The sequence below is a fragment of the Gossypium hirsutum genome, chromosome D03 (genome assembly GCF_007990345.1).
Source record: "Gossypium hirsutum isolate 1008001.06 chromosome D03, Gossypium_hirsutum_v2.1, whole genome shotgun sequence".
Lineage (NCBI taxonomy): Eukaryota > Viridiplantae > Streptophyta > Magnoliopsida > Malvales > Malvaceae > Gossypium > Gossypium hirsutum.
In genome coordinates, this window is record NC_053439.1 from 43398456 (window position 1) to 43424284 (window position 25829).

At 32.4% G+C, this 25829-nt stretch overlaps 1 long non-coding RNA gene across 1 annotated transcript; it reads left to right on the forward strand.

The window, feature by feature from the left end:
• Positions 1–5732: 5732 nt before the first annotated feature.
• On the forward strand, positions 5733–7086 carry LOC121215501 (uncharacterized). Its single transcript, XR_005911379.1, has 4 exons — positions 5733–5893; positions 6018–6084; positions 6189–6232; positions 6727–7086. It is a non-coding gene; the product is annotated as an uncharacterized lncRNA (long non-coding RNA).
• Positions 7087–25829: the final 18743 nt, after the last annotated feature.

Below are 25829 nucleotides of genomic sequence, written 5' to 3' on the forward strand. Positions count from 1 at the left end.
GGTGTAGAAACCCAGGCCATACAAGTCGATCATGCCCTAATCGCAATAGTTGAATGTAATTTTAGAAAAAAATTATCAAATTAGTTTAATTTCTTAATTGTTAGTACCAGTCAAAACATTTTACCAAATCTAACATTTATGTAAAACTATGTAAAATTATTAAGCCCAAAAACTTTTGTTAATGGTTAGTAAAATTATCAAACTATGTAAAATTATTAAGCCCAAAAAATTTTGTTAATGGTTAGGGTTTTTAATTAAATTAAGGGTTTAGGATTTTTAATTAAATTAGGTTAGGGTTAGGGTTTTTAATTAAATTAGGTTAGGGTTTAGGATTTAGGATTTTAATTAAATTAGGTTAGGGTTAGGGTTTTTAATTAAATTAGGTTAGGGTTTAGAGTTTTAAAATAAATTAGGGTAGGGTTTGGGTTTTTGATTAAATTTAGGGTTAGGGTTTTTAATTAAATTAGGGTAGGGTTAGGGTTTTTAATTAAATTAGGTTAGGGTTTTAGGTTTTAAAATAAATTAGGTTAGGGTTAGGATTAGGATTAGGATTTTTAATTAAATTAAGTTAGGTTTAGGGTTTTTAATTAAATTAGGGTAGGGTTAGGGTTTTTAATTAAATTAAGTTAGGGTTAGGGTTTTTAATTAAATTAGGGTAGGGTTAGGGTTTTTAATTAAATTAAGTTAAGGTTAGGGTTTTTAATTAAATTAGGTTAGGGTTTAGGGTTTTAAAATAAATTAGGTTAGGGTTAGAGTTTTTAATTAAATTAGGTTAGGGTTAGGGTTTTTAATTAAATTAGGTTAGGGTTTAGGGTTTTAAAATAAATTAGGATTTTTTTTACATCAAATAGAACTTCTATTTAATTATATCAAATAATATCAAAATAACTCGGAAAATTTTTTATGCGTATAACATAAAATAAACTTCTATTTCATTACATAAAATAATAAATTTTAATACGGTAATCAATGTCTATGCCCGGGGGATTCAGTTCCACATGGCGGCCGTTGACGGTTATGTGCTGGATTCCTCCTTCCTCTAGCTTTAGGCGGCGGTTGTTCTTCCTCTGGTGTTGATTGTTCTTCCGGTTCGGCATCTGGTTGTTGGACTTGGGACGATGATCCACCTTCACAGAATAGTGTATGTGGAGGTGTTTGCATCATGAACGGCGACGGTGTTTGAAAGCCATTCGTTGTTGGCGATTGGTAAAAAGGAGAGCTCCACGACGGCCCCTCTTGCGACCCCTCCTGCGCCGCTGGCCTAGTTATCGGTGGTCCGCTCGGCATAACAAGAAATGGAGCTGATCCAGGCATTTGGCTCCAACCTGCCATAGGATTCGGAAAAGGATACATGTACGGGTTAGGGTACATATAAGGGCTAGGAAACACACTTGGCATCATAGGAAAAGGCGATTGCGTGGGTATCATCTGTTGAATTGCTGCGTCAGGTGACTGCGTCAGTGCTCTCGTTGGGGACGGTGATTGCATGACCGCTGATGATGAGCCGGGTGAATGTCTGGGCCTCGTTGAGGGGCTGCCTTCGTAGTCTTGTCGCCTTGGATTTAGAGGCCCGCGCATTTTCCTTCCGCCACGTATTTGCCGCTACCTCTCCTCTGGCGTAAGTAAATACGGCTTGCCATGGATCCTAAACCATGGCATGTATTCTGGAACGCACACTAACTCCAGAACGATAATTTCTTCCCGAGTAGATAGATATTCATGCCGATTTTTCCACATTTTCGTGTACTTTGACCAGTATCTAGGCCAATCCCTACCTAATAGCCGAAGGTCGATTTTGTGGTGATCGTCAAACACCTCAGGGTCCTCAGGAATCGGTTGTCTACATCCAAACTGTCGTAGGACTCTATCTGTCTAGTGGGACTCCACGGTTGCATAGTTGATCAACACTACTTTTGCATGCCAAGCGTTCGGATTTTGTAAAAACTCTTTTGGGATTACTGCCCGGATTGCTGAATCCTCGTATGGTGTCCATTGAAACTACATGAACATGATAGAAATATTAGTTATATACATAATACAAAATATAAAATACTAAATATCAATCCACTAGCGAATGTATGGAAATATCTATTTGCAATAATACTTACTTCTGCTTCCTACCGTTGCTCCAATAGAAGCCGTATATCTTCAAGTTCAGACGGTAATCCACGATAACTTGTCGGATGGTTCCACCTAATTAAATAAATTTTTAGCATACTTTTATTCTTACAAAATCTACATAACAATTCTAAAATGTAATATAAAATTTACCTCATTACGAGTGGGAATGTATATGGGTGGTTCACTCGAAGACGTAGAAATGGAAAGCGAAACCGTGCCCATGATTGCAGTAGTGACAGGCAACCTCCGATGTTTGCTCTCCTCGGTCGCGTCGCCCCGCACATCTCCCGATATAATGTTGCCAAGATAGCAGACCCTCAACTAAATTCACCGGCTCTTCTAAAATCAACGAGTTTTAGCAGCCACCTTAGATGGACACGTCTCCGTGACGTGTTGGGCATCAGATAACCTCTAATTATTTGAAGAATGTATGATCGAGAATATCGGATTCTTTCAATTTCGGTTGAATTTGCATTCGGATCGGGGAAGGTGGCACGTAACAGCCCATCTCCACCTTACCTCCATCCATTTTATCCGGAATAGCGCCCAAAAGCTCGTAGCACACCGCCTCCCAATTGCTAGATTGGGTAGACCCGGTGACTGGGTGCCCGTCCACCGGCAATCTCAATTGCAGATGGACATCTTTTAGAGTGATAGTGCACTCTCCACATGGAAGATGAAATGTGTGCGTCTCGGGTCTCTACCTCTCGATCAACGCACTGATCAGTTTCGGCTCCAACTTGCATCCTCGGCCTACCGTCGCCACATGCCAACAACCCGCTTCCTGCAGGTAGTTCTCTACTAACGGTGATAGAGGAGCATGCATATTCCGGATATTGCATTCCAATACCCGATCTTCAGACTTTTATAACAAATAATAAATTAATAATTATCTAAAAATATATAAAAATATATCTTAAATAATATTTAAAATTTAAATTTAATACTTACTATTTTCATTTGCTCCACCAATATGTGATTGCTATCAAGACGAATCAATGATTCGGCCATTGATGAAAATATAAAAAAAAATTAAAATTATTTTTAAAAAATGGAATTGAGGGGAAATTGAAATTTAATATGGATTTGAGAGATTTTTAGAAGGAAATTGAGAGGATTTTGGAAGGAAATTGAGAGGATTTTAGAAGGAAATTGAGATAGGATTTGTTTGTGGAAAAAAAAAAGGGTGGGGGTTTTTATAGTTTTTTTTTACCGTTGGGGTGGGAGGGCAACGGTCAAATTTTTGACCGTTAGGGTACTGTTCACGCGCGGGGGACATCGCGTCCACGTCAGCAGGTCGCGCTGACGTGGACACGATGTCCTGACACGTACCCTGACATTACGCTGACGTGGACGCGATTTCTCGAAAAATGGACCATTCCGGTAAATAATAAGAAAATCAGCCCATTTCGGTATATTTTAAAAAAAAGAGCTTTTTTTGGTAAATTAGCCGCTTTTTGTCGCAAATTTGACATTAGAACAAAACTTGAGCAACATTTAAAAACATAAGTCTAATTTACATCTCCTTGTTATAATATATACTAGTTGGTGTTTTTTTTTTTTTTTTACAACATGGGCACAAACTCACACGTACACAGGCACATACTACCACACAGGCGAACTTTGATTTCAAGTACGGGTGAACTCTCTTTCGACCAATGAACCTACTGCTCCAGTTCATAATACATACTAATTTTAATATCATATACTATGTATGTGATATTATCCAAATGTCACATGATAGTTTAATGTTTTATAAAAACTAATTAGAATAATCTTCATTATATTACATTATTAGAAATAGATATAACAAAAAAAATTAAGGCTTAATATTTGTAGAAACTAAATATATAATCTTTCTATTTTAGTTTTTCTATCTAAATTTACATATGAAGTATTTAAAATATAATTATTATAATATTCTATAATAAATTTTATTAATTAATTTGATGTAAATTTTAAAACATATAATTAATAATTTAGTTGCAAGTTAAGCTTTCGAAATTAAAATTTTTAATACAAATATATTTATAACCTTTTTTATTAGTTTATACAAAATTGTACACATGTAATTAATTTTACGATTTTTATATTATCAATTATTTATTTTATCATATATCATTTACTATTGCAGACATTCACCATTATAATTTACAGATTTATAAGTATCCACAGTTTTGGTTAAAGCTTTTCTAATTTAGGATATGGCTGTTTTAACTTCATCTGTTTGTTAGTCTTGTAATTGCTGTTCTTTGACTATTTACTGCCACCGAAAAAAAATGTTTTTATTATTGGTTATAAAATGTTATTATTTACGATCATATACCTCATATACTATTAATAAATAATTATATATCTTTAAAATTATGAAATTTATTGATGTAGTATAAATCATTTCGTAAATATCTAAAAGAATATACTAATAATTTTATTTGATAAATTTTCAACGCCATTTATCATTTACTCGCAATTGCTTATTAGGATTTAATATAATATTTAATTCACTAGGTCCGCTTCAATCGTCCCAGTGATAAGTTGGACATAATTCAATTGGTAAACATAGTTCGACAGTCTATTGGTATTTAAATTTAGTGACTTCAATTCTAATTTTTTAAGTGCTACCTTATACCTCAGCAATTGATTTATATACAATAGGTTAGAGGTTCGATCCCATTAAAGGCGAAATGTCCACATCACTACTTGGTGGGTGGTTGTATGTCCATGTATAGTCGAGACGCCTCTCTCTGTGAACTGTAAACGACTCTCTATGGAGGGAGGGGGCAAAATCCTCCTGAAAGAAAATACCTTCTGTTGTTGAGAGACCGGGACGGTGTCCCTAAGGATGACACTTTGAAGACTTCTCCCAGAAGAAACGATCCATCATCAACAATAAAAGGTGTCTTTTATTGTTGAGGGGGATTGACTTCTATGGAAGAAGTCTTCAAAGTATTATTGACAGTGGCTTTCTAGGTCTACAACCCAAGTGTAGGTTATATTCAAGTAATAAAATCTCGAGAGTCCGAGGTCGATCCACAAAGAAGTTTATTAAAACTTACAATATTACAAGTATTATGCTATAACAGAAATTTAACACTTGATTTTGGAATAAGCATTGATAATGAAAGTAGTAGCTAGAAACACTAGAAATAAAAATTCAATGTAAGAAATTAACTAAAAATAATAAAAAGCAAAGAAGAAAATATGCTGAGGTTAGAGGATCAACTCTTGGTGTCATATTAAGATTATATTTTAATACTCAATGTTATTACTCAATTAGAATCCACACATAAATGGGGTCTCAATCGGATGATCTATGTAACGCTCCAAAGTTTTTAGTTTTTAATTGTGTAAAATTGCAAAGTAATTTGTTATGGTGTGTTGGTTAAGTTCTTTGCATTGTTTGTTTTAAACCTATGTTCGAGCTTTGTTGTACGTAAGGGAGAAATATTTTTGATTAGTTTTACTCTTTTGGTTGGGCATTAGAGTTTAAATTAAACTCTAGGAAATCTGGTGGATATCTTTTTATTATATTTTACTCTAAAATTGAATTTCAAAATTTCCTAAATTAGCTCTTACTCCTAACCGTCCATACCCCCTTCTGGTTGTTGTTTCTTTGTTTTTTTTTTCACTTTCTTTGCTTTCTTCTTTTATTATTTCTTTTTCTCCATAGAAGTGATCTTATCTTCCTTTCCATCGTTTTTGTTCATTTGTTGTCATTATGTCTTCTTTTGTGTTTGTTTCGGCAATCGTATCGGATCATTGTAATTGGGGTGTAAGTTCGATTGAATTATTTTTTGTTATGTTGCTTTCTTTTGTTTTGTTTTTAGTCAACTTTGGGGGTCGTGTAATGATTAATTTGTGTGTTAGTAGTTTAAACGTTACTGTGTTTTCGTTAGGTGAAGGGAACAAAGGTCGATTACCTCCAGTAGAGTAAGTCACATTTTGGGCGTTGTTACTCGAGTGGTAAGGACCCGATTTTGGTTTTAGAGACTGAAGTGTTGATTATTATATGCTTTTAAACTGGATCTTGTGATGGTTAATTGGTGTAATTTGTGGAACGAATGTAGGTTTTGTGAGTTTCTCACGTGTAGGTGATCAATTTTGTTATCAGGTGTGTGATCTAACTCAAAAAGCTCATCAGAATTCGAAAACATTGTGAAAACAGGGGTTGGTTTCGAAACTGCCCAGCAACCACATGGTCGTATGGTGGACTGTGTGTGCCACACGACCGTGTGTGTTTTTACAAGCTATGTGGAGCACACGATCGTGTGAAACCTTGTAGATCGTGTGGGTAGGCCATGTGGACCACACGAGTTACTCTTTTGGGCAGCGTGGGCCTTTTTACCAAATTTTAGGGCCCAATTACGGGCTATTTGAGGGACTCAAAATTTGGGTCCGCAGACATCGTATGGGGCTAGAAAGGCCTAGGTTTTAGTACGTAAAAGTATATGAATAAGCTTAGAAGATATGTTAAGTAGGAAATGTTACCATTAAATCATGTGCTATGTTATGATTTCTATGAAAATATGTATGTATGCATGCCATATGCTTTATGATATATGTAAGTATGATATATGATTATGATTTGTTTGTGTTTCGGGGTAGGTTATGATATGATGGAGGAAACGCTATATGGCAATTTATACTGCAATTATGGCGGCTAGACCATAAATTTAAGTATGGCAGCTCAGCTACAATTATATGAGTGGCACATTTCCACCTATTGGTATGATTGGATGGATGAACTCTATTAGTCTTATATGGTGCGATTGGCTGGATGAAGATGGTGTGTAATAGATGGGGGTAAGACATAATATGCTGTGATATGTTACGTTATGTTACGAAATGGTATGATATCATACAACATGTTATGTTATAATAAGATATATCTTGATATGAAATCTGATATGCTATGAGACAAATTAATGGTTGTGATTACTTGTATTGAAATTATGGGTTAAATCACACACTGTGCTTAAAGCTCATGCCTATATTTTGCTTCGTTTCAAGTGATCTTTCAACTTAGGATTGGAAAGCGACTCTGGAGCTCGAATTTCACATTTCTTTTGGTTTAAGTACTTTGGACTTTCTTTTTGTTTAATATGGACATTTTGGACTTTTCATTGATTTTTTGGACTTTGAGACATTTTAAGTTTTATTTAGAATGTTAGGATTATTTGGTATTTATCTCACAAAAGTTTTTACCTTGAGTGATGCCTAACTTAAGATAATTAAAAATGAATCACAATTTTAAAATTGATATGTTATAAGGTTTTCCGCAACTTAATAAATTGAAGTTTACTAAGAGATTTTTCTCGCAACACTTAAGCAAATTGGACTTGATTTTTGGTAAAACTATTTTAAGTTGCGATTTGGAAATTGCTATGATTTTTCAAGAGCCATTCAAAGTGACATATCTTTTCGCTAAAAGTTGGTTTCTTTCAAAATTATACAACCATTTCTTTTGCTAGTACGATGTAACCTCTATGATTTGACCGTAACGTTTTGGTGGGGTATGGGGTGTTAAATTCTAGCAATGTATGCCCACTTATTAAGCATATGAATCCATGAGAAAAGTTATGTCCATTAATGAAGTGTCCAAAATGATTGTCCAATAAGTCTAAGAGTTTAGCAAATGAATCTATAAGCAAATGATGGTTCAATATGACAGTTCAACTGTTTAAGTTCAGTCCAACCATATGGTATTATAATCACCTGATAACTTCAAGACTTATAAAAAAATTTCAAATATTTATTATGCTAATTTTTATGTCTACAGCAAATCAATGCTAATTTATCCAAGCATTCATTATGCCATATATTGTCTATAACAAATAAAATATCTTACTTTACAAGTATGATTATAGCAAGTGATTGATAGTTAATTTTAGCTCAAATGATGAGTATGTAATTTACCTTAATATTTCCCAAGAGTTTCACCCTTTCACCTCAGCATTGAAAACTTAAAATAACATAGCAAAAGTAAACAACTCAAACTTAGATGAAATAGACATATTAGAAATAAGAAACTTGAAATTGTACACAAATAATGAAACAAACAAAAACTTAACAAGCAAATGATCTTGAACTCAACTTCAAGATGCCTCCTATGTTGAAACAAAAATCTATTTACAAAGATTTGTGAAGAGGAAAATGGCAATACAAAGGACTTGTTAATAATAAATTTATCGGCCTACTTCTTTATCATCTTTTGAGGCATTTTTCACATGTTAAAAGATGACTCCTTTTGTCCAAGATAACGACTCTCAATGGTAATAGTCTAAGAGATTTGATTGATGGTGGACATCTTGTCTATATGCTGTAAAAATTTCAAGTCCAAAATCCAATTGTGTTAGGAGATATGAGCCAAACACGAAAATACTTCAAAACTATCCATCAATGTGAAACTTGTAACTTTATCTTTAGTTTTGGATTTCTTCTTAATGCATTTTGGTGTTGGTGTTCCAATATTTGAATAGATATTCAAATCCTCTTTTCGAAGATATAAGGTACACCCAAAATGGAGTCCTGAAGCTCAAGACATGATCGAAACACTAAGAAGTGTTCTTATTGAAAGTTCTGAATGTGTTGAAATTACAAATTTTAATCTTTCGAGCTTTGAGCTTTCACTCATCATCTTGGATCAACTTTAGGCGTAGTGCATTTAATCTCATAGTGTCATGTATTGATGTCTTCTTCCCAAACTTGTTTTACCTGCAAATCCCACATGGAATATTTTATTGAAACTAAATACATAAAAAACACGATATTTACAGTACAAACAAAAAAAAGTCAAATCACTAAAATAAATTTAAAACATATAAAAATGCTCAGGAAACCAAGAAAATGTAAGTAAGATATAGTCCAAAATAATCATATAATGATGACTCATCATGCCCTACACTTACATTTTTGCTTGTCCTTAAGAAACAAAATAAAAAAGAAAAAAAGAAAAATGCTATTACCCAAAAATAGTACACAAATTAAAATAACATGTGAATAAAGTCCAAGAGTATTATAAAACAAGAAGTCATGATGAAAATAGAAATCATATATGCTAGTCAAAATATAAATAGTCACATGAATATTTATATAATTAGTCAAAATTAGAAATCTTGAACCTTCGTGCTTGTATGCAATTACCTGTGTGCAATCTTATCCACGCATTAAATAGTAATAAGTTGTAAGTTATGCATAATAATCATGATTTCATAAGTCTATTAATAGTTCCCCTCTCCTTTAATCTGATTCCAATATGCATAACAAGTTCACTAGGTCTTCTGGCTTGTAACATTAGGCTAGGGATAAGGTAGGATGAAAAGTCAATTTAGACTTAACTCTTAAGCATTAGTTACTTACGGATCATAAAAAGCTTAAAGTATCATTCCCTACTTCCTCAATATGAGCACTAATTATATTTTCATCTCCATCTATTTTTTTTGTTTTTATCTCCTTATTTCTCCATCTTTCAAATAAAGCATGGATAAAAGAGGTAGACAAAAAAATAGTCCTTATCTTTTTATTTTTTTTATGATGTATATACAAAGTATAGTGAAGCCATGCTCTATTCATTTTTTGACCCTAAAATATCCACCTTAATATTTCTACTTATCCCATTTAATACTTAAGTTAAAGGAATACGTCCTGTAAGCACTAAATACTTAGGGTAAACAAAAGGATTGAGATTTAGCAATTAAGGCTTTATAAGCTAAGATAACAACATTAAAAGAAAAAAATCTTAAAAGGCTCAAAATCGGGGTACTAATAAAATTTATGCAAGGGTTGGCTCGAAAGGCTCAAACGATCAAAAGGAATTGCCTAGATCTTCCTTTATCATGCATTTGGAACTACTCATTATATTTAAGGGTAATAAGCCAATAGATTCTAAGATCATGATTAAGATATTACTTACAACCCATTACAAGTCATGCATATCATCTAAGATAGACAATGTATTAAAGAAAATTCAAAAGATAATATCGTTAAATAAAGTTTAAAGAGGAAAAATACAAAGTCCTAACAAAACCTAATTACACAAAACCCATTAAACACATTTTATAATAGGTTAGCAACTAATCTTTCAATAATCATCAATTATTCAAGCTTACATACTTTAGTACTTCGCAAGCATGTTAAAATATCAAAAGTACTATGTATATTAAATGATCATGCAAAACATTTACATCACACATAAAGAAAACAAAACTGACAAAGAATTTTTTTTAAAAAAAGAAAAAAGTGAAAAATGGGTGTCAAGGTTACTCCTTATCCTCCATTTCAACATAAAATGATGCAATTCAAGAATGCTATTCACTCCTTACTTGCATATTACAAATATATATATATATATATAATAATAAAGGTAGGCATTCTAATAAGGTGCAGTCTCAAAATTATTTTACATACTCTGTCACCTTGATTACAATAAGAACCCCTAGTGTTTTTTTTAAAAGAGACTTAGGATTTTCACAAAAGTATTCCCTACCCCTTGCCAAATTAGGGCATTGTCCTCAATGTCAAAATCATAAGTGAAGTTTAGAGGATATCACCTATGATAGTTGGTCAAGATTGGTACAACTGAAACACTACAATGTGTATATATATAAATGTAAATATAAGTTAAACCCAAAAGTTGGATAATGTCACAAAGACAAAGTTAAATCCATTTCTTACTTGTCAGGATCTCTTTTCCTTTTCCTTGATTCAACAATCTGTTGAGTGATTAGATCTTGATGGTAATCAAAAGCTTCAAGCTTAACGAACAGTGCATCAACAGTGGTAGCAACAATCAAGACATTCCTTGCCTTTGAAAACACAAATCCACTTTCCACAACATTATCTAAAAATTAGAGAAATTTGTTATAATAACCATTAACATTAAGCAAACAAATGAGTTCTTTATGTTTGAAGAAAGATGACCAAGAGGTTATGAAAAATATTTCCTCTAATGTACCAAAACCTCCAGGTAAGGCAATGAATGCATCAGCAGTGTCAAACATTTTGCTAACCGTTCAGGAATACTCCAAACTAGTAATTCTTTATCGATGGTTGGTCCAAATAATGCATTTTCTTTGAACATTCTTGAGATTATTCCCAAAACTGAACTCCCTTTAACATTATGTTGATGTAGCTACTGATCCCATTAAACCCATACTTCTTCCTCCATAGATTAACTTAATTTTTTCATTGGCTAGCACTTCGCCCAATTTTATAGCCATATCTGTAAAAGTTTTATCTTTTCCTAGATAAGATCCACACAAAAAAACACAAATCTTTCCGTACTTCTGAGTTGAAGTACTTGCCATGTTTTTTTTGAGTGTCTGAATATGAATGAGGGTGTAGTGAATTATATAAGTTTCGGACCCCACATAGAATAATAATAAAATAGAAAGATAAAAGAAGATGTCAGGAAAAAAATAAAACAAGTCAGAGGTAAGTTTTTCTCAAAAAGAAAAATTCAAAAAGGAACATGCCACAATTAATTATCAAGTACAAAAAAAAACATGAATCTCGAGACAATAATACAAAAAAGAAAAACAATTATCACGCACGACATAAAATCTAAAAATAGGCAGAAATAAAATATTAATAGTAACAATCATTTTTTATTATTTTTTTACATTTTTATTTTTATTTTTATTTTTATTCCAAATAGTTGAGATCAAGATAAATAACATAGATACAAACATTATGTAAAATGCACAAAACATATGATTATTGCAAATGAAGATTAAAGATTGAGAATTATTTACAGTAGTTGTGGTTGTGGCTCACATCTTCCTCCGGTTTTACATCCAGTAACGGCTTAAATGCCTTCTATGAGTCGAGGATCAACTTCTCATCCAGTTTTTTTATAAATTGGCAAATAGGGCCTTTTATCTTTAGATTCCCAAGACGATTCCATTCATCTTGGAATTGATATCATAAATCAAGATTTTTTTACACAGCTCCACTAGAATGGGTTTTAAGAGAATTCAGATATCTCCTAAATTCTCCTTACACAATCTGTCCTTAATGAATATTATTTTATCTTCTCGATTTATAGATGCTATCCCAATAGATCAACACTGACCATTACAGATCTTGCACACTTTTGAAAAATCACTCCAAGGCATTTTACTCTTCGCTTTCTTGCATAACTGCTCCTACTTGTACTAGGTAAATGCAAAAAAAGAATATATTCCTCAAATAGTACCTTTCCTTCAATTGTCGCTTAAATTTCTGTAGGCATGTCCTTATGCACGAGCATGCTTAATCTCTCGCATCTAACCTTGTAAAGCTTCCCTATCATATTTTTGGGGAGACAAGAAAATCGTTTGTGCAACTTTGAAATAATGTTATCCATTTTGAAAACAAAGACAGCTTGAGAAAAAGATTAGAGTACTTTGAAAGCAAAGAAAATGAGATGAGAGAGAAGAGTGAAAGGATTTGAATTAAAGAAAATTTAAAAGTAAGAATATATCGTATCAGTTTTATGGGTAGCTGATGGACCGACTATAAAGCCATGGAGTACCGTTATTCGCCATTTAACTAGGGTAAAAAAATTAAAATAAATAGTAACGATAACAATGATAATAATATTTATAATAATATGAACTACTAATTAGTAAAATATATATTTACATCTAAAGATTCTTGTAACAAGGATCAAAAAGACAAATAAATTCATCTTGAGCAAATTAATTTTCTAGGAATAATTTGAGTTTTTGTACGTTTACCTTGAATGCATTACCGTTCTTTGGATTCTCAATGTCGACTGCCCCGTGAGGGTACACATGCTTTATAACAAATGGACCACTCCACATTGATCTTAGTTTTCCAGGAAATAAGTGAAGTCAGGAGTTATAGATCAAAACCTTTTGTCCAACATCAAATGTCTTTCTTAACACCATATTGCCATGAAAAGCTTTGGTTCTTTCTTTCTTTATTTTTGAATTCTCATAAGCATCATTTCTAAGTTCTTCAAGTTCATTAATTGTAACTTTCGCAACTTAGAAGCATTATAAAGATTGGAGTTAAGCATTTTAATTGCCCAATATGCCTTATGTTCAATTTCCACAAGTAAATGACAAGGTTTTCCATAAACTAATCGATAGGGAGACATGCCTAATGATGTTTTGAAAGCAATTCGGTAAGCCCATAATCATTAAGTCTCAAAGACCAATCTTTGTGAGTTGGGTTAACTATTTCAAAATGTTCTTAATCTCCCTATTTGCAAGTTCTACTTGTCCATTGTCTGAGGGTGATAAGGGGTTGCAACTTTGCATGTGTAGTGGTATATTTCTTCATTAATGATTCAAAAATTTTGTTTAAAAAATGTGTGCCCCCATCACTTATAATAGATCGAGGAATCTCTAATCGACTTAAAATATTTTCTTTTAAAAACCTAATCATTGTTTTGTGATCATTATTTCGACATGGAATTGCCTCTATCCATTTTGGAACATAATCTATTGCAGCCAAAATTGATGGAAAATGTCCCATGAAGTCGATACCCCAACAATAAAAAAATTTTAATCACCAAAATTGGATTCAAAGGCATCATATGTCGTTTTGAAATGGATCCATATTTTTGGCAATTTTCACATGATTTGCAAAAATTATAAGTGTTCTTGAATAAGGTTGGCCAAGAAAATCCACATTGTAAAATTTTTGTAGTAGTTTTCTTGGATGAAAAATGAGCATCGTATGGCTCAGAAAGAAAAAAAAATTAATGACACTATGTACCTCATTGTCAGGTATATGCATCTTCGAAAATTTTGATCAAAGTGCTATTCGAACAAATACGGATCTCCAATAAATGTTTTTTACCTCAAAAAAATTCATTTTATCTTGTAAACTCCACTGAGAATGAATTTTTCCTGTCGCAAGAAAATTAGCAATGTTAGCAAACCATGGTATAACAAAGATATTTAAAAGTTCATCAGGAAAAATATCATTAATTGGGGAAGTTTGAAAAGATTCATCAAAAACAAGTTTTGACAAATGGTCAACCACAACATATTCTACTTTTTATTATCTCGAACTGTGATGTCAAATTCTTGAAGAAGAAGAATCCACCTAATCAACTAGAGTTTGGCATCCTTTTTGGAGAGAAGATATTTTAAAGCTACATGATCACTAAAGACAACAATAGATGATCAAACAAGGTAAGATCTAAAATTTTCCAATGCAAAAACTACTGCAAGGAATTATTTTTCAATAGTAGAATAATTCATTTGAGCGCTATTTAAAGTTTTACTTGCATAATGAATGACATATGGTTTCTTATCTTTCCTTTTTGCTAACTCAGCACCAACAGCATATCACTAGCATTACACATTACTTCAAATGGTAAAGACCAATCAGGGGGTTTCATTATAGCAGCAGAAGTGAGCATAATTTTAAGTTTTTCAAAAGCCATTTCACACTCTCCAGTCCATTCAAACACACTATTCTTTAATAAGAGATTACACAAAGGCCTAGATATAGCACTAAATTTTTTTATAAATCTCCTGTAAAATCCTGCGTGTCCTAAAAATGACCTAATGTCCTTTACAATTTTTAGTGTTGGCAAATTGGAAATTAACTCAAATTTTGACTTGTCTACCACAATCCCTTTTGAAGAAACTATGTGTCCCAAAAAAATTCCTTTAATAACCATGAAATGACATTTTTTTTCCAATTAAGAACAAGGTTTTTTTTCTTTACATCTAATTAAAACCTTTTCTAAATTAGATAAGAAATCATCAAATGAATCATCAAAAATAGAAAAATCATCTATGAAGACTTCTAAAATGCGTTCAACCATATCACTAAAAATGCTAAGCATGCATGTCTAAAACGTGGTAGGTACATTACATAATCCAAAAGGCATCCTTTGATATGCAAAAGTGTCAAAATGACATGTGAATGTGGTTTTCTCTTGATCCTCAAGTGAAATTGCAATTTGGTTACACCCTAAATATCCATCTAGAAAATTAAAAAAAATTATACCCTGCAAATCTTTCTAAGATTTGATCCATGAAAGGTAAGGGGAAAGGATCTTTTCTGGTAACTGAATTAAGTTTATTGTAGTCAATGCACATGCTCCAACTAGTAACAGTCCTAGTTGGGACCAATTCGTTATTTTCATTTTTGACTACAATAACCCTATATTTCTTGGGTACAACTTGGGTAGGACTTACCCATTTGTTGTTAGAAATAGGATAAATGATTCATTTATCCAAGAATTTAATAACTTCATTTCTCACAATTTCTTTCATATTAGGATTAAGCGTTCATTGCATTTGTCTAGAAGGTTTAGCATTTTCCTCTAAATAAATGTTATGTATGCAAATCAATGGGTTAATTCCTTTTATGTCAGCTATGGTCCATCCTAATGCATTTTTAAGCATTTTCAAAATTTTCACTAGCCTACCTTTTTGGTGTGCATCAAGTTTTGAGGAAATTATGATTGGAAAAGTTTCATTCTCACCCAAAAATGAATATTTTAGATCACATGGTAGTTGATCAACTAATGGTGTTAAAACATCTATATTTGCTAGAAGTTCCTCAAACTTTTTTTCCAATAAAAGTTCTTATCTTATCCCTGAAAAGAATTTAACACAGAATCAATGCATGGATTTTTTGTTTCGTCATCAATTTCAAATTCAATTAAATAATTTTCCAAAGGATTGAATAGTTTGGAATTGATGAACTGTTCATGGACAAGTTGTTCAATGAAGTCTACTTCATGTACATCAGAATCTTCAGCAGGTTTCTTACAAACATTAAACACATTTAATTCTAATGTCATGTTTCCAAATGGGAAGTTTAGAACATCATTCCTGCAATTAATCAAAGCATTAGAAGTTGCAAGGAATGGAAGACCTAGAATAATAGGGATTTGTACAGTAGAATATGAGATAGGATGTGTGTACAAAATAATAAAATCAACTGGAAAATATTGTAACGCCCCAAAATTTTTATTTTTGTTCCTGCGAAGGTGTGACATAACTGTGTATTTTCTTCAGTGGTTAAATGTTTTGGGTGTGTGAGAGGTCCCAGGTTCAAACTATGACTTGGGAAAATTTTGGTATTTTTATGAATAAGCCCTATCTTTGGTCAGTAGGCTTTTAAGTAAAAGGTGGCAGATAATTAACAAAATGGGTCTGCTAGTTTGGTGGATAAGTGGAGTGTTGGTGTGAATGTCTTGTGTTCAATTCTCTGTGATGGCGTCGAGACAGTATTTTTGCTCCAATTTCAGCTAAGAGTTGTGTTGGAGAAAAATTCTGAGTAGTTGTGTTTTAGTGGGTTAATAGGGAGTGATTTTAGGAGATATTGGGGGAGAGGTTATCAGAAAATAATCTGATTATCTTTTTGTTGTAGAAAAAAATAGAGTTTCGATTTTCTCTCCAATTACCCAAACTTTTTCTGACATTTTTTTCTTCTTTTTTCCTTCCTCTACCGATTCTTTCCCCTAGTTTTTGCCGAAATTTCCATTATTTTTCCCCTTCAATTTCTTTTTTTATTTTCTAATTGATTTGGTTATTCATCGTTGGTTGCGTGTGTTTGGTAAGTAACGGTTTTGTCTATTGTTAATCGTTCTTGGTTAATCTTTGAAAGAGGGATTCCTTTTTGGTATTTAGGAGTTAATCAAGGGGCTGGTGGTTTTCAATCGACGTTGTGATTGTGCGAAGTCGTTCTTACTCAAGTGAGGTTTTGGAGGCTTAGGAGTGTTTACGCATCAGAAACGATACCAGGTGTGCACCTGAAACGCAGAAAATGGGATTCAGTGAAAAGTTGAAATTGCTTGCTGTCGAAAAATAAGAGAAATAAGAGATAATGATGACATGGCCAAGGCCAATTTGGGCCGAGCGGGCCACACGGGCACACACAGGCTTGTGGGCCCATTTTTACCAAAATGTTTCTAAGGTTGCACGGGTCACCCAAGTCGACTGTGAACCTACTGTAAGGTCGGTAAGCGCTACTTAGACCCCTAAATATGTGAAATTGACTGAATGATATCTGTACTGAGCATGTTAATATCTGAACCGAATATATGTACTCAAATCGCATAATAGCATATCATCCATTGTATGTTGCATTGTATTGGGTTGGGGTTGTTATTCGGAGGAAGTGTACTGAAAGGCTTTAAGCCTAATTTACTGGCAGCTCGGCTGCAAACTACTGTTTTGTGTCGCATTCAGTACCACTTAGAGTGTAGGGATGGGTGGGTTAATTATATCCCCACATGGAGTGTAGGTTTGGATGGAGATAGTGTATAGAGGCTGGTTGGATAGGATTTTGCTATTGCATAACTGTCACTGCTATTGATACTGTGAATACTGATTGTTTGTTTGTTTCTGTAGGATTACCCACTGAGTTTACGTAAAGTCACCCTTTTTTGTTTAACATGCACAGGAAATCCCCAGACTTAGACAAATCGATGCGATGGAGGACTCAGCGGTGACCACAATAATTTTTGGACTTATAGTTTTCAATTTTCGTTTTATGATTTAATTATTATTGATTATGTGGGTTGTAATTTAAGGACCCTCTGGGACTTTGGTTTTAAATTTTGGGTTTTTATTTATTTTACTTCATGGATTTATACTTGCTAGTCGTAGAAAATTCGGTTTTCAAAAAGTTAAAGTAGTTTCTAAATGCATGATCACTTAAACTGTTTTATTAAAACTTCCACAACGATGGATGTTTCAAAATAAATGTTCTAAATGAATAAAGTCAACTTCCTAAGTTCTAACAAAGGTTTACTAAAGATAATAACATGGAATATTTTCATCGTAACAACGAGGTTTCAAAAACACTATCGTGTGACATTGCCAAATACGGCCATAACGTCTAGGCTGGGTTTGAGGTGTTGCAAATATTTTTTTTCAATTTGAACCAACACATCTTCTACTATCCCTCGAGGAATTTTGACATGTTGATCAACTAACTCAAGTGTGACAGATGTTGGCTTAAGTTCACCTAAACCTAACTGCTAATAAACAGAGAAAGGTAAAAGATAGACACTAGCACCAAGGTCAAGCAAAGCACGCTCTCTTATAGTGTTCCCAATGATGCATGAAATTGTAGGGCAACCAGGATATTTATATTTAGGTGGAATGATATGTTGAATGACTGAACTCACATGTTCAGTTAAAAAGGCTTTCTTTTGCATATTATGTTTCCTTTTAACTATGCACATATCCTTCAAAAACATAGCATATGACGGAACTTGTTTAATCGTATCCAATAAAGGAATATTAATCTTGACTTGTTTGAAAATTTCTCAAATTTTAGCATTTTGATTCAAATTCCTTATTGGTTACAATCTTTGAAGGAAAGGAACAGAAATCCCACATTTTTCCTAATCTAGGTTGTCAGAACATTTAGGCTTACCATCATCCTGACCACTAATTTATGGACCAAGAGAGGGCTCTTGGGCTTTGGAAGGAATGCTTTTATCGATGGCTTTCCCACTTTGAAGAGTCGTGATATAATTTACATCTTTTTTTTTATTTCTTTTGGATAAGAAACATGACATTGAGTAGAAGGATTAGGTTGAGGTTGAGGTTGAACAGGAAACTTACCTTTTTCTTGAATGTGCAATGAGGCTATTAACATAGAAAATGTGCTCTTGATTTCATTGATATCTTGTGAAGTCTAATTACTGGCATTTGTTTGTGTCTGCATGAATTCTTGCAATGTCTCCTCTAAAATTTTAACACGCGAAGACGAATTGGATCATAGTGTTTTGAGGTTTTGGGTTTGGGGGAAACGAGCGTCGCTATTATCCTGCCAGTTAAAGTTAGGGTGGTTTCTCCATTGAGGGTTGTAAGTGCTTAAGTATGGAGAATGAAAAGGTTTTTTGAATGTTTCCACAACATTTGCTTGATCATGCAACATTTCTTTGAAAAGTGAAATGTTTGGGCATTCTAAAGTAGAATGTCTTGTGATTTCACAAATACCACAAATTTCTTTAGTTTTTCCTGGTTTAACTTCTTGTACATTCCTAAGCTCCATGGCTTCAACCTTTCTAGTTAAACTAGCCATCCTAGCACTTAGATCATCTTATTGACTAAGGTGATATTTTCTTTTATTATTATCAAGATTCAATTTAATGTAACGTTCAGAAGGGTTAACTATGTGTCAAGATTATGAATTTCCTTCCAAATGATCTGGGTAGTCAAAGGCCTATTCAAGTTCTTTATCAAGGAACTCACGATTACACATTATCTCAACAAATTGTTTGTTTCGGGAGTTAAACCTTCATAAAAGAAACTTAAAGTCCGCCAATTTTCAAAACCATGATGTGGGCAAGAAGTTAACAAATATTTGAAACATTCCCAACATTGAAAATGGTTCATTTGAATTTTGCAAGAAATTTTGAATTTGTCTTTTGAAAGCATTGGTCTTTTGTGTTGGAAAAAATTTCTTTAAAAATTTAGTTTGCATTTCTTGCCAAGTACCAATTGATCTTGGTTTTAAATTGTTAAACCTAATTTTCACCTTATCTTTTAAAGAAAAAGGAAATAGTTTGAGTTTATCAATTTCATTAGCACAAGGTGGATCATTAAAGGTAGCACATACTTCATCAAATTCATTAAGATATAAGTAAAGACTATCAGACTTTAAGCCATGAAAATTAGGAAGTAAAGTTATCATACCAAGTTTGACCCGGAAATTATTTGCATTCAAAGGTAAAACAAAGAAAGAGGGTGTTGAGTTTTGAGGAGGTTGCACGTTATCATGCATGGTTTACAATTGTCGAATCTCATTTTCATCAGGAGCTCTTTCAATTTCATCCATGATTGGTGAATGTGGAGGTGTCTCAATCAAATTACCAACTAAATGACGAGTATTAAAATCACGATGCCAAATATGCATAACTAAATTAGGTGGTAAAACCAGCCAAATATATGTACAAAAAAAGAATACATATAAACTTGTGATCTAAATCTTACCTTCCTCGGCAATGGAGCCAAAAACTTGATTGTGACTTTCTAGGTCTACAACCCAAGTGCAGCTTATATTCAAGTAATAAAATCTCAGGAGTCTGAGGTCAATCCATAGAGAAGTTGACTAGAACTTACAAGATTACAAGTATTATGCTAGAATAGAAATTTAACACTTGATTTTCAAATAAGCATTGATGACGAAAGTAGTAGCTAGAAACACTAGAAATAAAAAGTCAACGTAAGTAATTAACTAAAAATAATAAAAAGTAAATACATGGAAGAAAACATATTGAGGTTAGAGGATCAACTCTTGCTGTCATATTAAGATTAAATTTTAATACTCAATTAGAATCCACACATAAATAGAGGTCTCAATCGGATGATCTAGCAATGTACGTCCACTAATTAAGCATGCGAATCCATGAGCAAAGGTATGTTCATCAATGGAGTGTCCAAAATGATTATCCAATAAGTCCAAGAGTTTAGCAAATGAATCCATAAGCAAATGATGGTGCAATATGACAGTTCAACTATTTAAGTTCAGTCCTACCATATGGTATTATAATCACCTAATAACTTTAAGACTTATATAAAGATTTCAAATATTTATTATGTCAATTTTTATGTCTACAAAAAATCAAGGTTAATTTATCCAAGCATTCATTATGTCATATATTGTTTATCACAAATAAAATATCTTACTTTACAAGTATGATTATAACAAGTGATTGATAATTAGTTTTAGCTCAAATGATGAGTATGGAGTTTAACTTAATATTTCCCAAGGGTTTCACCCTTTCACCTCAGCATTGAAAACTTAAAACTTAGATGAAATAAACATACTGAAAATAAGAAACTTGAAATTTTACACTAATAATAAAACAAACAAAAACTTAACAAGCAAATGGTCTTGAACTCAACATTAAGATACCTCCTATGCTAAAACCAAAGGCTATTTATAGAGATTTGTGAAGAGGAAAACGACAATACAAAGGACTTGCTAATAATAAATTTCTAGGCCCACTTCTTTGTCATCTTTTGAGGCATTTTTCACATGTTAAAAGATGACTCCTTTTGTCCAAGTTAACAGCTCTCAATGGGAATAGTGTAAGATATTTGATTGATGGTCTTCATCTTGTCTATATGTTGTAAAAATTTCAACTCCAAAATCCAATTGTGTCAAAACTGTCTAACAATGTGAAACTTGTAACGTTATCTTTAATTTTGGATTTCTTCCTAATGTATTTTGGTTTTAGAGTTCCAATTTTTGAATAGATCTTCATATCCCCTTTTCGAAGATATAAGGTACACCCAAAATGGAATCCTGATGTAAGAAACCGTTTTTTAGTGGTGTTAGAAACAAGGGTTTCATGGCCACAAATTCGACAAGTGAGCCCGTAAATATTATTATTTAATATTTACGAGTCAATTACTGTATTAAAATAAATTTTGAATAAGAAAATTATGTTATTTGAATAAATAATTAAGTTTAAGTGATAAGACCTTAAAGTCAAGTGGTTTTAAAAAATGAGGTATTGGGACCTCGTTTCTATAAACCGAGCCATAAATATTTCATTAAATATTCATGGAGTGTTATTAAGGTTGTATTAAAGTTTTGTTAAGAAATTTTGATGTTTAAGTGATTAATTAATTAGAAAGGACTAAATTGTAAAGATGTAAAATTTAATGGCTATAGCATTATTTGTATATAATGGATATAAAAGCATGAAATAAGAGCCTAAAGTAGTAATTCAACCGATTTAAAGGATAGTGGATGCATTTGGTGAAATTTGGTTGAATTTTTAAGGGTAAAATGGTAATTAGTCAATTAAACTTAAAATTAAATAAACCAAAATCTTTCATCATCTTTTACATTTCTTCTTCATCGAATTTAATGGAGAAAGAAGCCATTTTTAACCTTAAATTTTGGCAAGCTAAAAATCTAGCATGGTATGTGATTTTGGCACTGTTTTTAATATTTTTTATGTTTTTGAGATCGTTGCAACTAGGTCCAGCTAGCTCGTACTTTTGTTTTTGAAACTGTTAAAGATTTTAAATATTTCCATTAATAAATATTTGTGATTTTAGATTTTAAATGATGAATTTGAGGTATTTTTTGTTATTTTTAAGTATTTTGTTAAGTGATTTTGATGAATTTAATGATTAGGGATTAAATTATTGAAATAGTAAAATACAAGGACTTAGTGTAAAATTGTTACAAATGTGGGCTGTAATGGATGCTATTAATATTTCGCTGGTATGAATTTTCAATAAAATTGGTTTATTTGCATGATTAGGACAAAGGGACTAAATTGAATAAAAATGAAAAGTTGAAGGTAATTTTGTAAAATTTCAAAAATGAATAAATTGCATAAAACTAATTGGCTTTACTATCAAAATTAATGAATTGAATGGAATTATTATTTTAGATTAAAAAATGAGATGAAAATTGAGGAGAAGAGAAAATTTCCAAATAACCTCTATAATTAGTCATTTCTACAATTTAGTCAGGTAAGTTCATAGTGATTTGTTATTTAATATAATTCACTTGTGATTATTATTTTTTCTCTAATTATTTGATTTATATATATGTGAAATTACTTCTCATTTCTACAATTTAGCCAGGTAAGTTCATAGTGATTTGTTATTTAATATAATTTACTTGTGATTATTATTTTTGTTCTCTAATTAATTGATTTATATATATGTGAAATTACTTCGGTTATTTATATAACGATGAGTGGTGCAAATACTTATGTATATATGAAATTGAGAAGATATTCATAGTAGTGTTTTTCTTGGGATTGTATTAAAGTTATATGCGAATGAGATGAATTTAAGTATGTATATGGAAATGAAGAAGTGCCCCTGTTTGTACTTCGGTACCCCTGAATGCACATTTGTGCCCCTGTTTGCACTTCGATGCCCCTGAATGCACATATGTGCCCCTAATTACATTTCGATGCCCCTGATTGCACTTCGGTGCCCCTATTATACATCTATGATGCCCCTGGTGTGGTGTAGTTACCCAAGCATCCGAGTCAAGTTATTAGTTCATTGGACTAAAGGTTAATGGAATTTATAAAATTATTTGTGCTTAAAGGCTAATGTATAGACTAGATAGTAGTAAATGTTGAATGTTCAATGATCTACTTGATCATACGTGAGTATAATTATGTTGATGATTTTATGGTTAAAGTTAGATATTTATATACATATATAAATGAGTTTGGATTAAATTATTATAGTATATGAAGCATACGATGAACCACTTTCAGTACTAATTTTATAAGTGCTTTATGAATGAATAAAAAGGTATGATCAATCTGTTTATTTAGTTTTCACATTGTTTAGTGAAAGAAAGTGATTCCAGGTCGATATGTTTATATGAAACTTTGAAATGAAAGATGAATTACAAAATGATTATATGTTAAATGTGTAAGTATTATGGTAAGGAGAAACGTTTAAGCAAAATAGTTATATGAAATGCTTATAAGAAAAAAAAATATATGTTTGTATATATGCAAAGCTACACTAAGTGTCCATGAAAGGTGTATTGAATATAAGAGTGAAATTTAACTTATGATATAATGAAAACTTATGCATAGTTGTTTATTCTAATATGTTCAGTAGCTAGGTTACCTTGATACGAATTTACTAAGCATTATTGCTTACGTTAGCTGTTTTCTTTTCCTGTAGGCCATCGGAAAGCTCAATTTGGTTGGAAGCTCATCGAAGACCTATCACACTATCCAGGAGTTTATTCAGTAGCTTTTAAACATTTTTGGCTAAGGTTGTAATGACATGTATAGGTGGACTTGTGTTTAATGTTAGTTGATAAGTTTAGCATGTATATGTTATTTTGGTTGATGTACTTTTGGTATTTTGATGCCTTGATGGTTGGTATGCTTTTGGCACTTTGATACTTAATGGTTGGTGTTTGTATAGTCAAATTGATGTATGTTTGGAATGATCATATTTGGTATATGTTGGTATGTTGTTAATGTGGCCAAGTTGAGTTATGCTTTGAAATAGATACGAGCTATTTGTAATGGTATAATTATGGTCATATATGGTAGTTTTGATATGGAAATAGGTTAGTTGTGAATGGTTGATAAATGGATAAAAATGCACATGTTTTGATAGGTTTGATGAATTGTGATTGAGGTGTCTTTTGGCATGTTGGTTGTATAGAAAGTTGGTATAGAGATTTGGTCATTTTATGCATGATTTGGGTAGGTTTAAAAGCCTTGTTTATATATGAGATTGACTTGTAGATTCATGGTTGAATGGGTGAAAGAAATGGCTTGATTTTGACCATTTTCTTGTCCACACAGCCTAAGACACGGGCGTGTGTCTCAGTTGTGAGTGACACATGGCCGTGTGTCCCCTATAGGTTTTAATGGTTGTTTTTCGAAAGATACACGGCCTAGCACATGGCCTGGCACACGAGTATGTGAGGCCATTTCAAGAGTTACACGGCCTAGTACACAAGTGTGTGGCTTGGCCGTGTAACCCAAGTCAGTCATTTACACGGGCACGGACACAAACTGGTGCACGGCCGTGCATTCTTATTTCGAATATTACACAGCCTGAGACATGGGCGTGCATCTCAGCCGTGTGACTCACACGGCCTAGCCACACAGCTGTGTGACCCCTGCAGTGTGAATTTTTTAACTTTTTCTTGAACTTTCCAAATGTTTCCAATTTAGTCCCGATTTGTTTCTAAATTGTTTTTAGGGCATCGAAGGCTCAATTAAGGGACGATAAGCATGTGAATGAATGATTTAATTCATGATTTTATTAATGTAAGAAATGTATGTTTTTATGTTACATTTTACGGTAATGCTCCGTAACCCTATTTTGGCGACGGATACGGGTTAGGGGTGTTACACCTGAAGCTCAAGACATTATCGAAACACTAAGAAGTGTTCCAAATGAAAGTTCTGAATATGTTTAAATTAAAAAATTTTAATCTTTTGAGCTTTGAACTTTCACTCGTCATATTGGATCAACTTTAGGCTTATTGCATTTAATCTCATAGTTCCATGTATTGACATCTTCTTCCCAAACCTATTTTACCGGCAAATTCCACATGGAATATTTTATTAAAACTAAATACATAAAAAACACTAAAAATACACAATATTTACAGTAAAAAAAAATCAAATCACTAAAATAAATTTAAAACATATAAAAATGCTCAGGAAACCAAGCAAATGTAAATAAGATATAGTCCAAAATAGTCATATGATGATGACTTATCAATTACCATCAATGTTATGAGTTTAATTCTTGAAATACTCACCACATGAGTATTTCATTGTAAATTTATTACTTGAAAAACAAGCATAAATTTGTGCTAAACAGAAGCTTTAAAATTATTTTATTTTATAATAATGTTCTGACGCCGCTTTAGTGTCGTACCACTAAAGACTCAATATTGAACTCCCAATTATATACCATTATAAAATTTAACAAGAAAATACCCACTAACCTTATCATATGTACACAACTTTTACATGGGACTTATAATCTCGGTAGGTTTTATCCATTCATCGAATTTTATCACATTTTTTAAAAGTCCTATTATATTGACCATGGTGTAAATAATCATTCACTCATTGAATGATTTAGGCCACTCTGACATGACCCTACACTAGGCTCTATTTACATAAATCATATAATCCCTTTATATGGAAAATTTGTGTAACACCCCTCCTTCGACCCAATCACCGGGTTCGAGCTATAGGATGCTACAGTCAATACCAAAGCAAATAGAAT